Consider the following 6,000-nt stretch of genomic DNA (forward strand, 5'->3'; position numbering starts at 1 on the left):
TCCCACAGCCCCTCCCCCCCCCAACACACTGCTTTTTTCTGGCATAGCTCGCATATCATACCAAGCCTTTGAAAAATCATCATCAGGGATCTGCTAAGGCCACTGTTCTGCCGCAGTCTTTAGCCCCTCGTCCCACGAACACAAGACCCCCTGTCGCCCTCTGTCACCCAGAAACGGATATTTCCATGATGACAGGATGGGCTGACCGGGAGCTGACCTCACGCTGGGTAGGGCTGTCTGTGGGTGAATGGGGACGTGATAGAGCTGCGAGGCCAATGGCCAGAGAGACTCGGAGCAATGGACTGAGAAAGAACACACCTGCCTTCCATAGAATGGGGACCGGGGAGGGCAGGCTGGCTCTCTGACATTCCAAAGAGCTGGACTTGAGTGATAATTCTGAGGACCAAGGACCTGAAGGCTTGGTGCCTCTGTGCACCCAAGGCTGAATCTCAGAGCTGCCAGCCCCTCAGAAGGAGCGTCTGGTTAATCCCACTTGCTCTCTAGGAGCTGGGACCTTATCCCAGATAACAACCAGCAAGAAAACGGGATGTCAGTCCTGCAGCCACAAGGAACTGGATTCTGCCAACGCTTGAATGAGCAGGACATGGCCCCTTCCCCACCCCCTTAGCAAACCCCCGGAAGTGCCAGAAAGGAGCCCAGCCTGCCCCGCTTGTTTTATGGTGAGATCGGAACTGAACTTCCAACACACAGAACATCAGATTACCCGTGTGTGTTTGAAACCACCGAGTTTATGGTGATTTATTACAGCAACAGTAGAAAACCAATACTGGGTAAAGAAGTGCCCGAGGCAGCCCCTGGTGTGAGCGTGACAGGCGGTCTGCAGGTGAGATGCAGGGCCCCTGGCATGGCGCTCAGTGGGGGACAGGACATTTCGCCCGTGTCTGTAGGGGGCACTCCTGGCCGCTGCGTGGAGCCTGGTGCACTCGTGTCTTCCAGACTTTGTCTGGGTCGTTCTCACCAGCAGCAGTGGCAAAGGGGCAAGCTGCCTGCCCCACGGCTCCGTGGGCAGAGGCGTCCCTGAGGAGTGTGCATGTGACACAACCCGGGACACCCCAATGTAACTGAGGCAGGGGGCCGTGACAGGGACGCTGGGTGCTGCTCTCACGGGAGGGGAGTTACAAGCCAGTAGAATCTGAGTATCTATGACAGAGTGAAAAGTCTTTACCAGGCTGATCAGCTCCAGGGAAATCCAAGATAAGGACCTTTGAACTCCTGAGCCTCAGTGTCCTCATCTGTAAAAGGGGGGCAGAAATAGCGTCCCCAAAATGTTGTTGGGGATGAGTTAGGTACGAGGAGTCCAGTGCGCATCTTGCCTGAATGACGGACGCCTCAGTCCCTCCTCCTCTCCTTCATGCTCTCCAACTCTGCTTCCTTAACTGACGGAGCCACCCAGGTGCCCTCTCCGACTCTGCTTCCTGATGTCGTGACACCACCGTGATACAATACCCGTGGGCTTCAGCTCTTACTGGCGCTTGTAACATCTCTGGGGTCCTATAGGAAGCCATGCTAGCCTCCTGCGCTGGCGTCAGAAGTCACCTTTGCCGAGCCACCTTGCCGCCCCCAAACTGCAGGCTGGGTCTGGATGTGGAAGGGCTGGGTGCTAAGGGGGAGGGGGTGTCCAGGTGGGTGGTGGTTTTGAGCCAGAATGGGCTTGTGTTGGGGCAGGGTGCGTGTGCACTGTGGAGACGTGCAGCCAACGTTCCGTCTTCATTCCAGAAGTGGGAGGAGCCTCCTGGGTGGGTCCGAGCTGGGCCTGAGCCCTCCGGGGGAAGGTTAGGTGGACTTGTGCAGGTGAGGCCTGGACTCGGCACTTTGTCTTGCGTGAATGCAAAGGACCGACCACGAGGTGGCGCTCACCACAAAAGGATTCCAGGACCAGTAGGAGCTTCCCGGGGAATTTCATCTCTCCATTAGTTTGTGATTTTCAAACAATATGAACAAAAGAAATCTGAGACTTTCCTGGGCATTCTTTCCTTCTTCTTTTCCAATATTTCCAGCTGGGTTGGACAACCTAATCCTGCGTCATCCCACGGTCTAGTCCAGAGCAGCGGGGAGCAGGGCCCTGGGCGCACCAGAAGGAAAACCCCCTCATCCAGGTGATCAGCTGATATGAAGGAAGACACAACCACCCTGCCAGGTGCGACTTCCTAGATGAATAAACTGTTTCGCCCCCAGAGCACCAAAAAGGGGGCAAAATCAGGGAGTCGGGCAGAGCAGCCTTCCAGATGTGGTCTTATGGTTTTGGCTTAATCTAGAAATTCTAGGGGTAGGGGGGAGTTTGGTTTTGTGAAAAATTACTCTGTTTCTATACACTTAGAGATATTTTTGCTCTTTTGCACCACACCTCCCTCCACTGTTTCTCACGTTCCCCACATACTATTTATTACGCATTCTGCTCACCTTCGGCCCCCAGAGCTTGTGCTACTCAGGGTGCAGTGCGTTGCCTTGGGGTGTGGGGTGACGTCAGAAAGCCACCCAACAATGGAGACTAAGAAGGTTAGGGGCAGGAACCCAGGCTTTGGAAGTTAGGAAACAAGTGTGTTTTGTTTCCTCGTGGAGAATCACAGGAAGAGCGAGTTGTCACAAAATGTTTTCCTCTGGTTAGAATCTTGATGTATTTGGGTGTGAGTGTGTGTACAAATGAAATGTTGATTTCAAGTGCTGTCTCAGATATCCTCACTGAATTCTGCCTGCCTTTCACGGTGGTGGGGAGCCTGCGTGTTTCAACAAGTCATTGTGAAGCCACTTTCTATGTGCTTTATTCCCAGGACTGTCCAATTTGGGTACCAGACCATCTCGTCAGTCAGAGGACGCAGCCCTTGGTCTTCTCAAAACAGATCTGTCTTGCTCAGTCCTTGGCTGGGGCCGCCCACAGGAAATGTGGCCTCGGTGCAAGTGGTTAGCGGACAATACACCAGAGAAATTCACCTGCTAAGGGGAAAGGAAGAAACATGGGCACTTCTAGAAAAGGAATTCTTTGAGCAGTGAAATCTGCTGAAGTGAACATATGTGCATCTTGGTGGATATATATTTATCACTTTAATATGAAGTCTGTTTCAACCCTAAACAATGGAGAGATGGATTTATATGTATCCAAAAATGGGCTTTATGCATCTGCTAAGTAGACAATATTGAAAATACCCAATGGCATCGAATAATGTTCTGAAATGAAAATAGCAGCTGAAAAACAGTACATTTAAACTACAATGATAGGTTTTATTAAAGCTTCACCAGTGGCTGTTTCTGCAAGGTGGGAGTACAGATAATTTTTAATTTTTATTCTTTAAAAAATTTTTTTAAATGTTTTATTTATTTTTGAGAAAGAGAGAGAGGTTGAGAGAGAGAGAGAGAGTGCGAACAGGGGAGGGGCAGAGAGACACAGGGAGACACAGAATCCGAAGCAGACTCCAGGCTCCCAGTTGTCAGCATAGAACCCGATGCGGGGCTCGAACTCATGAACTGTGAGACTATGACCTGAGCCAAAGTCGGATGCTTAACTGACCAAGCCACCCAGGCGCCTCTGTTCCTGTTTTTTGGGTTTTTTTTTTTTTTTTTTGATAAATTTATTTTATTCTGTATTTTAAAATTGCTTTTGAAAGCACCAGCTAAGGGTAAGGGTCTCAAATGCCACACGGTTTCTCATCGTGGTTACAGCAGGGTCAGCGCTGCTGGGCCAGGGACCCTCTCTTCACACACTGCAGCCTCTCTGGGCTCACACAGACAAGTTCCCCCTCCCCCCACCCTGAGCTGGGGACTGGGTCTGCCCCTCTGCCCCTGCTCTAGGCCACGGCCATGCGCGGAGCCGTGAGCATCTCCCCGTCTCCCCAGGGGGGAGTGAAAAGCAGCAGGAACCCAGAGGCCTCCCTGAGCTGACAGCCGTCACCAGGCCCCTCTCCATGCGGGGTGGACATGGCTTCCTGCCACCTCCCTCTGAGTCCGCAGGGGTGCGCCTCCAGCCGGGCGTGCGGTGAGCCCCTCTGCACAACAGTAGTGCCCTCTGCGGGCGAGCAGCCCAGGAGGCACGCGGGTCCCGCTCCCTGGCTCAGCCCGGATGCGCTGGGCCTCCCCGTCTGTGCTGTTAAGGAAGCTGTGTCCCTGGACCCAGAACAGCCAGGCGTGCAGCCCCCAGGACCACATTCCTCTCCTGTCACGTGACAGCAGTGAGGTTCTATAAGCAAAGACCTTAATCTGTTAACTACTCTTTGGGGTCATAATATGATCTCCTGGCCAATTATCTGGATTTTTGGAAAATAAATCATTTCATCTCTAAGGTTTGAGGCCCCTGTCTTTTCTGACAGTAGTGGGGAAAACTTGGCCTGCTGACCACGTTTCTGTCTCCCATGCCACTGCAGCCAGTATCACGTGGCCATGCTCGCATAGGAGCAGCCGGTCTCTCCCCCTATGATTTTGCTGCTTAATGAGATGGACATAGGATATCTTAATTAGGAGCCTGGCCTCATCTTGACAGTCTTTTGAACTCTATGTAGTCCATGAATTGTACATGTTCCAGTGCTATCTTTATTTGTGGAAACGTGAACGTCAGGATTGGCGGTGATATGGTTGCCTTTGCAAACAGCACCTGGAAGCGAGCTATCTACACCGAGCGAGGAGCAAGCCGCCCAGCCACACGTTTTCTTTTTTTTTTTTTTTATTTCTAGGAGAGAGAGAGAGAGACAGCGTGAGCAGGGGAGGGGCAGAGAGAGAGGGAGTCACAGACCGAAACAGGCTCCAGGCTCTGAGCTGGCAGTCAGCACAGAGCCCGACGCGGGGCTCGAACCCACGAACCGCGAGATCATGACCTAAGTGAAAGTCGGACGCTTAACCGACTAAGCCACCCAGGCGCCCCCAGCCACACGTATTCTTAAACATTACCTAACGTTGTGGGCCTGCTGTCATCTGGCTAAGCCTGGGGGAAACGTCCATGAACTTACTATTTCCGGGGCCTGGGTTACGGATTAAGGACATTTCCCGGCTATGTTTGCTGTATCTATTACGAGAAGGGAAACATCGTGACTCAGAGGCATGCACAATGGCGGACTCATGTGGTCTGGGGGGTGGTGCCGACCACAGACGCAGCCCTCGTTGTTGCCGAAGCAAGTCACCCTCAGGAACTGTGAAAAGGGTGTTTGGGGCCCTCTTTACTTGAAGATGTTGGTTACTGATGGTTGAGAGAGGCCTGGGGGTGCAGGGGCTTCAACCCAACTGGTCCATATTGAGGGAGGTGCGTCTGTGTTCAGGTTGGGAACACAGTGTGAATCGCTTCCAAGTTACCCTCTCTGTCTGCAGTGTGTGTGTGTGTGTGTGTGTGTGCGCGCGCACGCGCGCGCATGGGTCCAAGGTCCTGTGAAGACAGAGGGTCTGCCCACCTCAGCCAACTAGTAGGCCGCTGGGTCATTCGAAACCCAAAGTTGGCCACCATCTCCACACACGCTCTACGTCGAGAACAGACGACAGGACTCGCCACCACTCCGGGCCCCCGAGGGATCCAGAGAGCCGCCAGTGGTGTTGTCCAGCCCCTTCCTGGTCTGTGTCCCGCGTCCACCACAGCAGGGTGGGGAGGGCGCCCGGTCCACACCGGCTCTCGCTCATCCTTCAAGATGATGCCTTGCGCTGCTAGTTCTGATTGAATTTTGAGGCTACGCATATTTTTGCGTCTAATTGGTTTCAGACTTAAATCAGGGACATGACTCATTATCAGGAATTCTTGAGGGCAGACCCGCAGGCCCCTCCCCCAGTCTTGGGCTTCCTTTTCCAACATCTGCGGGAACCCCTGTGCCTCGATCTTTCCTCTGAAGTATTTTGAAGATCCTCATGTATTAACCCCTTCACTCCCTCCCTCTCAAATTCTCATTTCCTCTTTTCGGGAAGACCCGTGGTGTTTCGCAAAGCTCCCTTCTGTTCGTGGGTAGTTGTCCCGTGGGCCAAGTGCAGGAACGGAGCCCGTGTGAGCATTCGTTACGATCCATCCCGGTTTTTCCC

This window comes from Crocuta crocuta, unplaced genomic scaffold (assembly GCF_008692635.1).
Source record: "Crocuta crocuta isolate KB4526 unplaced genomic scaffold, BGI_CrCroc_1.0 scaffold290, whole genome shotgun sequence".
Lineage (NCBI taxonomy): Eukaryota > Metazoa > Chordata > Mammalia > Carnivora > Hyaenidae > Crocuta > Crocuta crocuta.